A 10,000-nucleotide genomic window follows, 5' to 3' on the forward strand; every position below is an offset into this window, starting at 1 on the left:
ACTGACACACAGAGACACATACTGACACAGAGAGACACACACTGACACAAAGAGAAAGTGCATATACACATACAATACACACAAACTAACTGCAAAAAAATAAACTTCCCTTTTTCAGGACCCTGTCTTTCAAAGAAATGTAATAAAAATCGAATTAACTTCACAGATCTTCATTGTAAAGGGTTTAAACACTGTTTCCCATGCTGTTCAATGAACCATAAACAATTAATGAACACTTAATGAAAACTTAGGACACTAAAGAGGCCTTTCTACTGACTCTGAAAAACACCAAAAGAAAGATGACCAGAGTCCCTGCTCATCTGTGTGAATGTGCCTTAGGCATGCTGCAAGGAGGCATGAGGACTGCAGATGTGGCCAGGGCAATAAATTGCAATGTCCGTACTGTGAGACGCCTAAGATAGCGCTACAGGGAGACTGGACGGACAGCTGATCGTTCTCGCAGTGGCAGACCACGTGTAACAACACCTGCACAGGATTGGTACATCCAAACATCACATCTGCGGGACAGGTACAGGATGGCAATATCAACTGCCCGAGTTACACCAGGAACGCACAATCCCTGCATCAGTGCTCAGACTGTCCGCAATAGGCTGAGAGAGGCTGGACTGAGGGCTTGTAGGCCTATTTTAAGGCAGGTCCTCACCAGACATCACCGGCATCAACATCGCCTATGGGCACAAACCCACCATTGCTGGACCAGACAGGACTGGCAAAAAGTTGTCTTCACTGACGAGTCGTGATTTTGTCTCACCAGGGGTGATGGTTGGATTTGTGTTTATCGTTGAAGAAATGAGCATTACACCGAGGCCTGGAGCGGGATTGATTTGGAGGTGGAGGGTCCATCATGGTCTGGGGCGGTGTGTCACAGCATCGGACTGAGCTTGTTGTCATTGCAGGCAATCTCAACCACGTGGAAGAAATCCTCCTCCCTCATGTGGTACCCTTCCTGCAGGCTCATCATGACATGACCCTCCAGCATGACAATGCCACCTGTTCTGTGCGTGATTTCCTGCAAGACAGGAATGTCAGTGTTCTGCCATGGCCAGCGAAGAGCCCGGATGTCAATCCCATTGAGCATGTCTGGGACCTGTTGGATCAGAGGGTGAGGGCTAGGGCCATTCCCCCCAGAAATGTCAGAGAACTTGCAGGTGCCTTGGTGGAAGAGTGGGGTAATATCTCACAGCAAGAACTTGAAAATCTGGTACAGTCCATGAGGAGGAGATGCACTGCAGTACTTAATGCAGCTGGTGGCCACACCAGATACTGACTGTTACTTTTGATTTTGACCCCCCCCCTTTGTTCAGGAACACATTATTCCATTTATGTTAGTCACATGTCTTTGGAACTTGTTCAGCTTATGTCTCAGTTGTTGAATCTTGTTTTGTTCATACAAATATTTACGCAAAAAAATAAACGCAGTTGACAGTGAGAGGACATTTCATTTTTTGTTGAGTTTAAATGCATACACAAAATAATTGTCTTCTCCTGTGTGTGAGGGGGGTATGTGTGTGTGAGGGGGGTATGGGTGTGTGAGGGGGGTACATGTGTGTGCGGGAGGTACGTGTGTGTGAGGGGGTACGTGTGTGTGAGGGGGGTATGTGTGTGTGAGGGGGATATGTGTGTGTGTGAGGGAGGGAGGTATGTGAAGGGGGTATGTGTGTGTGTGAGGGGGGTATGTGTGTGTGTGAGGGGGGTGGGTGTGTGTGTGTGTGTGTGTGTGTGTGTGTGTGTGTGTGTGTGTGTGTGTGTGTGTGTGTGTGTGTGTGTGTGTGTGTGTGTGTGTGTGTGTGTGTGTGTGTTTCCTCCCCTGGTATGATAATAAAATGAAAGTACTACCTCATGGCTGACTGACAGAGGTGAAATTACCCTGGGTCAGAGGTCAGCTGAATGACATGGCACATGACCCTAGAGCTGGAAGCAGGGGTCACATAGCCTTACCTTTCTCATTCTAGTCCTCCGTTATTCTCCTTGCTACTATATCTGGAGCAGGTACAACCTTCCTTTGTTAATATCTGGAAACAGAAATGTATCTACAAGGGAGACTGATATTGTGGAAACTAATATTCTACCTTTGACAGCTAGAGGTGACCGTGTCCTCAAGTAGTATGTCTGTGTCCCACTCTGCTGGTGCCTGAAAGACCTGTCCTCAAGTAGTATGTCTGTGTCCCACTCTGCTGGTGCCTGAAAGACCTGTCCTCGGGGGACTATTATCCTGGCAGGAAGTTTCTTACTGTTTCTTACTGTAATATTCTACCTTTGACAGCTAGAGGTGACCGTGTCCTCAAGTAGTATGTCTGTGTCCCACTCTGCTGGTGCCTGAAGACAGAATTATCTAATTATAGCTCTTAAATAATAAGGAACTTTGTCAGTCTTCTAACTACATCACTGATACAAGAGATCTGTTCTTGGGCCATGAACCCAGAAAGAAAATCCTTTATAACAATTTTCACTGTCCCATCTCTCTTTCCATAGTTATCGCGTGCGTGTGTGTGTGTGAGAGAGGCTCACCATGTGGTAGGACATGAAAAAAAAAGAATTGGGCCTCTTTTATGAAGGGGCCAAATCGTTCACACATTTTTCAGGACACCCTCTGTCTTTCCCCCTCTCTTTTTCTCTCTCCCTCGCTAGGTGTGCTTCACAGATGTCCAAAATGTGCTCACTCACTCTTCATGAATATCACATCTGGGGAGAAGGGGAGATGGAAAATGAGAATGTTTTATATGTAAGACGAAGAGAGAGAGTGAGACGCCTCACTCAACAATCAGTACAGTGGGTCTCTAAAACCCAAAACACCAACACCCTGTCCTCCAAAAAGCCAACCACCTAGTCAACATGCCCAGATGGCTCACCCCTCTACATCCTTCCAGTCCCCAAACATCCCCATCAGCCCTGAAACACGTCTCTCTCAACAAGCTCTCACAGTCTCACTGCAGAACGTCACATTTTGAAGTTGCCTAAATGTTTCAATCCCGCTCAAAGTTTCGAAAGGTCTCTGGTCTCTGGCACCTCTCCCAACCCTGCACCTCTCCCAAAACCGGAATCTCTCACAACCCTAACCCAGCACCTCTCCCAAAACCGGCACCTCTCCCAACCCCAACCCTGCACCTCTCCCAAAACCGGCACCTCTCCCAACCCCAACCCAGCACCTCTCCCAACCCTGCACCTCTCCCAACCCTGCACCTCTCCCAACCCTGCACCTCTCCCAACCCGGCAACTCTCCCAACCCGGCACCTCTCCCAACCCAGCACCTTTCCCAACCCGGCACCTCTCCTAACCCGGCACCTCTCCCAACCCAGCACCTCTCCCAACCCAGCACCTCTCCCAACCCAGCACCTCTCCCAAACCCGGCACCTCTCCCAAACCGGAAACCTTTCCCAACCTAGCACCTCTCCCAAATGCGGCACCTCTCCCAACCCTGCACCTCTCCCAAACCGGGCACCTCTCCCAAACCGGGCATCTCTACAAACCCAGCACCTCTCCCAAACCGGGCACCTCTACCAACCCAGCACCTCTCCCAACCCGGCACCTCTACCAACCCAGCACCTCTCCCAACCCTGCACCTCTCCCAACCCTGCACCTCTCCCAAACCGGGCACCTCTCCCAAACCGGGCACCTCTACCAACCCAGCACCTCTCCCAACCCGGCACCTCTACCAACCCAGCACCTCTCCCAACCCTGCATCTCTCCCAACCCGGCAACTCTCCCATTCCGGCACCTCTCCCAACCCAGCACCTTTCCCAACCCAGCACCTCTCCTAACCCGGTACCTCTCCCAACCCAGCACCTCTCCCAACCCTGCACCTCTCCCAAACCCGGCACCTCTCCCAAACCGGAAACCTTTCCCAACCTGGCACCTCTCCCAAATCCGGCACCTCTCCCAACCCTGCACCTCTCCCAAACCGGGCACCTCTCCCAAACCGGGCATCTCTACCAACCCAGCACCTCTCCCAAACCGGGCACCTCTACCAACCCAGCACCTCTCCCAACCCGGCACCTCTACCAACCCAGCACCTCTCCCAACCCTGCACCTCTCCCAACCCTGCACCTCTCCCAACCCTGCACCTCTCCCAAACCGGGCACCTCTCCCAAACCGGGCACCTCTACCAACCCTGCACCTCTCCCAACCCTGCACCTCTCCCAAACCGGGCACCTCTACCAACCCGGCACCTCTCCCAACCCGGCACCTCTCCCAAACCCGGCACCTCTCCCAAACCGGGCACCTCTCCCAACCCAGCACCTCTCCCAACCCTGCACCTCTCCTAAACCCTCCCCCCATCCCTCCCCAACCCCCTCACCCCTTGTCGAGTCTAGCCACACAAATAGCCAGTCGTTCTTTCACAATCACATCATTAATAAGGAATACATTTTAGTGAAATTAGGGTCTTAATCAGCTTAGAGCTCAGCCTGTGCGTGCTAATTTAGCTCAACTTCAAGGGAAAGCCCCCTCACCAAGGTAAAGCCTGCTAAGACCACCTAAAGCCCCGTTGGACATTAAGCTGATTGGGGGCTCAGAGCCCCGGCCAAATCCCTCTTGTCCATTCACGTCGGCGTTGATGGTTCAAAGGCCTAGTTCAAACGCCACAGAGAGGGAGAGGGGGGGGGGGGGGCAGAGGGAGATAGAGACGGACAGAAGGGGAGAGAGGGGGGGGCAGAGGGAGATAGAGACGGACAGAAGGGGAGAGAGGGGGGGGGCAGAGGGAGATAGAGACGGACAGAAGGGGAGAGAGGGGGGGGGCAGAGGGAGATAGAGACGGACAGAAGGGGAGAGAGGGGGGGGCAGAGGGAGATAGAGACGGACAGAAGGGGAGAGAGAGAGGGATCGAGAGGGAGCGAGAGAGGGACAGAGAAGGAGAGAGAGAGGGACAGAGAAGGAGAGAGAGGGGGGAGCAGAGGGAGAGAGAGACAGACCGACGGGGAGAGAGAGTTGGACAGAGAGGGAGAGAGAGAGGGACAGAGAGGGAGAGAGAGAGGGACAGAGAAGGAGAGAGAGGGGGGGAGCAGAGGGAGAGAGAGACAGACAGAAGGGGAGAGAGAGTTGGACAGAGAGGGAGAGCGAGAGGGACAGAGAGGGAGAGAGAGACAGACAGAAGGGGAGAGAGAAATAATCGAGCAAACCAGAGAAAGATAGACAGACGGAGAGATGGAGAGAGTGAGAGGGAGGGAGTGAGAGAGAGCTGGCTGGGGGTGTGAAGTCTAGTGACCCGAGGCATTACCCACGCTCCATTTCAGCAGCCCTGGCTGATGGGAGACTTTCAGCGCATTAAACATCATGAGACTGATTACTCTGGGAGCGAGGGAGGGAAGAAAGGAGAGAATAAAGAAAAGAGGGATAGAAAATGTGAGAATATGATGCTGGCAGCGCGGTCTAAAACTGAGTCAGGTGATGTTTTAGACGGGACCTGGTCCTTTCTCTCCATCCCTCTCTTCTTCTTTCCTTCTCCCTTGCTCTCTCTCCCTCCACCTCTTCTTCTCTCCTTCTCCCCTCCCTTGCTCTCTCTCCCTCCACCTTTTCTTCTCTCCTTCTCCCTTGCTCTCTCTCCCTCCATCTCTTCTTCTCTCCTTCTCCCTTGCTCTCTCACCCTCCATCTCTTCTTCTCTCCTTCTCCCTTGCTCTCTCTCCCTCCATCTCTTCTTCTCTCCTTCTCCCTTGCTCTCTCTCCCTCCAGCTCTTCTTCTTTCCTTCTCCCTTGCTCTCTCTCCCTCCATCTCTTCTTCTCTCCTTCTCCCTTGCTCTCTCTCCCTCCACCTCTTCTTCTCTCCTTCTCACTCCATCTCTTCTTCTCTCCTCCCTTGCTCTCTCTCCCTCCATCTCTTCTTATCTCCTTCTCCCTAGCTCTCTCTCCCTTCATCTCTTCTTATCTACTTCTCCCTTGCTCTCTCTCACTCCACCTCTTCTTCTCTCCTTCTCCCTTCCTCTCTCTCCCTCCACCTCTTCTTATCTCATTCTCCCTTGCTCTCTCTCCCTCCCTCTCTTCTTCTCTCCTTCTCTTTTGCTCTCTCTCCCTCCATCTCTTCTTCTCTCCGTCTCCCTTGCTCTCTCTCCCTCCTGCTCTTCTTCTCTCCGTCTCCCTTACTCTCTCTCCCTCCATCTCTTATTCTCTCCTTCTCCCTTGCTCTCTCTCCCTCCTGCTCTTATTCTCTCCTTCTCCCTTGCTCTCTCTCCCTCCATCTCTTCTTCTCTCCTTCTCCCTTGCTCTCTCTCCCTCCATCTCTTCTTCTCTCCTTCTCCCTTGCTCTCTCTCCCTCCATCTCTTCTTCTCTCCTTCTCCCTTGCTCTCTCTCCCTCCATCTCTTCTTCTCTCCTTCTCCCTTGCTCTCTCTCCCTCCATCTCTTCTTCTTTCCTTCTCCCTTACTCTCTCTCCCTCCATCTCTTCTTCTCTCCGTCTCCCTTACTCTCTCTCCCTCCATCTCTTCTTCTCTCCGTCTCCCTTACTCTCTCTCCCTCCATCTCTTCTTCTCTCCTTCTCCCTTACTCTCTCTCCCTCCATCTCTTATTCTCTCCTTCTCCCTTGCTCTCTCTCCCTCCATCTCTCTCTCTAGCCGAAAGGTAACCGAAAGGTCGGCGGTTCAAAATCTGTTGATGTGCTCTTAAGCAAGGCACTTAACTCGAATTGCTCCTGTAACGTTGCTCTGGATAAATGGCAAAGTGAGATATCACACTCTCTCTCTCTCTGACTCAGGATCATAACAGCAGCCTGATCTGATTGCTGTTGGCTGTATTTCATTTTAACCCACTGTGTGATTGTGTGAATCCGGGATGGCCACTGTTGTGTGTCAGTGTGAGGACAGTGAACAGTGTGACTCCATGAAGCTGAGTGTTGACAGCAAAAGAATGTCCATGTTTGTTGGTTGCTGGAATGTTGAGAGAGGGTTCTCTGTGTGCTTAGGCACTTCACAGTTCCTGAGATAAGTTTTTTAAACTAAATGTAATATTAGTTCCAATAATGTTACCCAGATACTCCTCTTTGTCTATTCTCTGCTCTTCTCCTCTTGTCCTGTACTCTCTCCTCGTGTGTGTATGTGAGTGTGTGAACCCGCCACTGTTCAGTATCATGTATTCATACTTGTTCTAGCTGCAGATGGCGCTCATATTACTGGCAGGCATAAGTAATGCAAGGTCACTCTAATTCACATGCAAGTTCACACCAGAAGGAAACTCACCCTCTTGCTGTTTCTCTTTCTCACCGCAGACACACACACACACACACACACACACACACACACACACACACACACACACACACACACACACACACACACACACACACACACACACACACACACACACACACACACACACACACACACACACACACACACACACACACACACACACAACCTAGATTTCGACTTTGACTCTTTATAGCTCCCATAAGAAAAACTTAGTGTGAGAGAAAATGGGAAAGGGGAGAAAGACAGAGGAAGAGAGACAGACAAACAGACAGAGGAAAAGAGACAGACAAACAGACAGAGAGACAGACAAACAGACAGAGGAAGAGAGACAGACAAAGACAGAGAGACAGACAAACAGACAGAGGAAGAGACAGACAAAAAGACAGAGGAAGAGAGACAGACAAACAGACAGAGAGACAGACAAACAGACAGAGAGACAGACAAACAGACAGAGGAAGAGAGACAGACAAACAGACAGAGGAAGAGAGACAGACAAACAGCCAGAGGAAGAGCGACAGACAAACAAACAGAGGAAGAGAGACAGACAAACAGACAGAGAGGAAGAGAGACAGACAAACAGACAGAGGAAGAGAGACAGACAAACAGACAGAGGAAGAGAGACAGACAAACAGACAGAGGAAGAGAGACAGACAAACAGACAGAGGAAGAGAGACAGACAAACAGACAGAGGAAGAGAGACAGAAAACAGCCAGAGGAAGAGCGACAGACAAACAAACAGAGGAAGAGAGACAGACAAACAGACAGAGAGGAAGAGAGACAGACAAACAGACAGAGGAAGAGAGACAGACAAACAGACAGAGGAAGAGAGACAGACAAACAGACAGAGGAAGAGAGACAGACAAACAGACAGAGGAAGAGAGACAGACAAACAGACAGAGGAAGAGAGACAGACAAACAGACAGAGGAAGAGAGACAGACAAACAGACAGAGAGGAAGAGAGACAGAGAAACTCAAGTCAAGTTAACCCAGCCAACACGGTCCAGCCCAGCCCAACACGGTCCAGCCCAGTCCAACACGGTCCAGCCCAGTCCAACACGGTCCAGCCCACTCCAACACGGTCCAGCCCACTCCAACACGGTCCAGCCCAGCCCAACATGGTCCAGCCCACTCCAACACGGTCCAGCCCACTCCAACACGGTCCAGCACAGCCCAACACGGTCCAGCCCAGCCCAATACGGTCCAGCCCAGTCCAACACGGTCCAGCCCAGTCCAACACGGTCCAGCCGAGCCCAACACGGTCCAGCCCAGCCCAACACGGTCCAGCCCAGTCCAACACGGTCCAGCCCAGCCCAACACGGTCCAGCCCAGCCCAACACGGTCCAGCCCACTCCAACACGGTCCAGCCCAGTCCAACACGGTCCAGCTCAGTCCAACACGGTCCAGCCCACTCCAACACAGTCCAGCCCACTCCAACACAGTCCAGCCCACTCCAACACGGTCCAGCCCAGTCCAACACGGTCCAGCTCAGTCCAACATGGTCCAGCCCAGTCCAACACGGTCCAGCCCACTCCAACACAGTCCAGCCCACTCCAACACGGTCCAGCCCACTCCAACATGGTCCAGCACAGCCCAACACGGTCCAGCCCAGCCCAACACGGTCCAGCCCAGTCCAACACGGTCCAGCCCAGTCCAACACGGTCCAGCCTAGCCCAACACGGTCCAGCCCAGCCCAACACGGTCCAGCCCAGTCCAACACGGTCCAGCCCAGCCCAACACGGTCCAGCCCAGCCCAACACGGTCCAGCCCAGTCCAACACGGTCCAGCCCACTCCAACACGGTCCAGCCCACTCCAACACAGTCCAGCCCACTCCAACACAGTCCAACACGATCCAGCCCAGTCCAACACGGTCCAGCCCAGTCCAACACGGTCCAGCCCACTCCAACACAGTCCAGCCCACTCCAACACGGTCCAGCCCACTCCAACACGGTCCAGCCCACTCCAACACAGTCCAGCCCACTCCAACACAGTCCAGCCCACTCCAACACGGTCCAGCCCAGTCCAACACGGTCCAGCCCACTCCAACACAGTCCAGCCCACTCCAACACAGTCTAGCCCAGTCCAACACGGTCCAGCTCAGTCCAACACGGTCCAGCCCAGTCCAACACGGTCCAGATACTCCAACACAGTCCAGCCCACTCCAACACGGTCCAGCCCGGTCCAACACGGTCCAGCCCACTCCAACACAGTCCAGCCCACTCCAACACGGTCCAGCCCAGTTCAACACGGTCCAGCCCACTCCAACACAGTCCAGCCCACTCCAACACAGTCCAGCCCACTCCAACACAGTCCAGCCCACTCCAACACGGTCCAGCCCACTCCAACATGGTCCAGCACAGCCCAACACGGTCCAGCCCAGCCCAACACGGTCCAGCCCAGTCCAACACGGTCCAGCCCAGTCCAACACGGTCCAGCCTAGCCCAACACGGTCCAGCCCAGCCCAACACGGTCCAGCCCAGTCCAACACGGTCCAGCCCAGACCAACACGGTCCAGCCCAGACCAACACGGTCCAGCCCAGTCCAACACGGTCCAGCCCACTCCAACACGGTCCAGCCCACTCCAACACAGTCCAGCCCACTCCAACACAGTCCAACACGATCCAGCCCAGTCCAACACGGTCCAGCCCAGTCCAACACGGTCCAGCCCACTCCAACACAGTCCAGCCCACTCCAACACGGTCCAGCCCACTCCAACACAGTCCAGCCCACTCCAACACAGTCCAGCCCACTCCAACACAGTCCAGCCCACTCCAACACGGTCCAGCCCAGTCCAACACGGTCCAGCCC

At 53.2% G+C, this 10,000-nt stretch overlaps 1 protein-coding gene across 1 annotated transcript in view; it reads right to left on the reverse strand.

Annotated features, from left to right (window-relative positions):
- LOC139367367 (ELKS/Rab6-interacting/CAST family member 1-like) overlaps positions 1 to 10,000 on the reverse strand; it is a 341,621-nt gene that overhangs the window by 181,027 nt on the left and 150,594 nt on the right. The window lies entirely within an intron of this gene.

The sequence above is a fragment of the Oncorhynchus clarkii genome, chromosome 16 (assembly GCF_045791955.1).
Source record: "Oncorhynchus clarkii lewisi isolate Uvic-CL-2024 chromosome 16, UVic_Ocla_1.0, whole genome shotgun sequence".
In the NCBI taxonomy this organism is placed as follows: domain Eukaryota; kingdom Metazoa; phylum Chordata; class Actinopteri; order Salmoniformes; family Salmonidae; genus Oncorhynchus; species Oncorhynchus clarkii.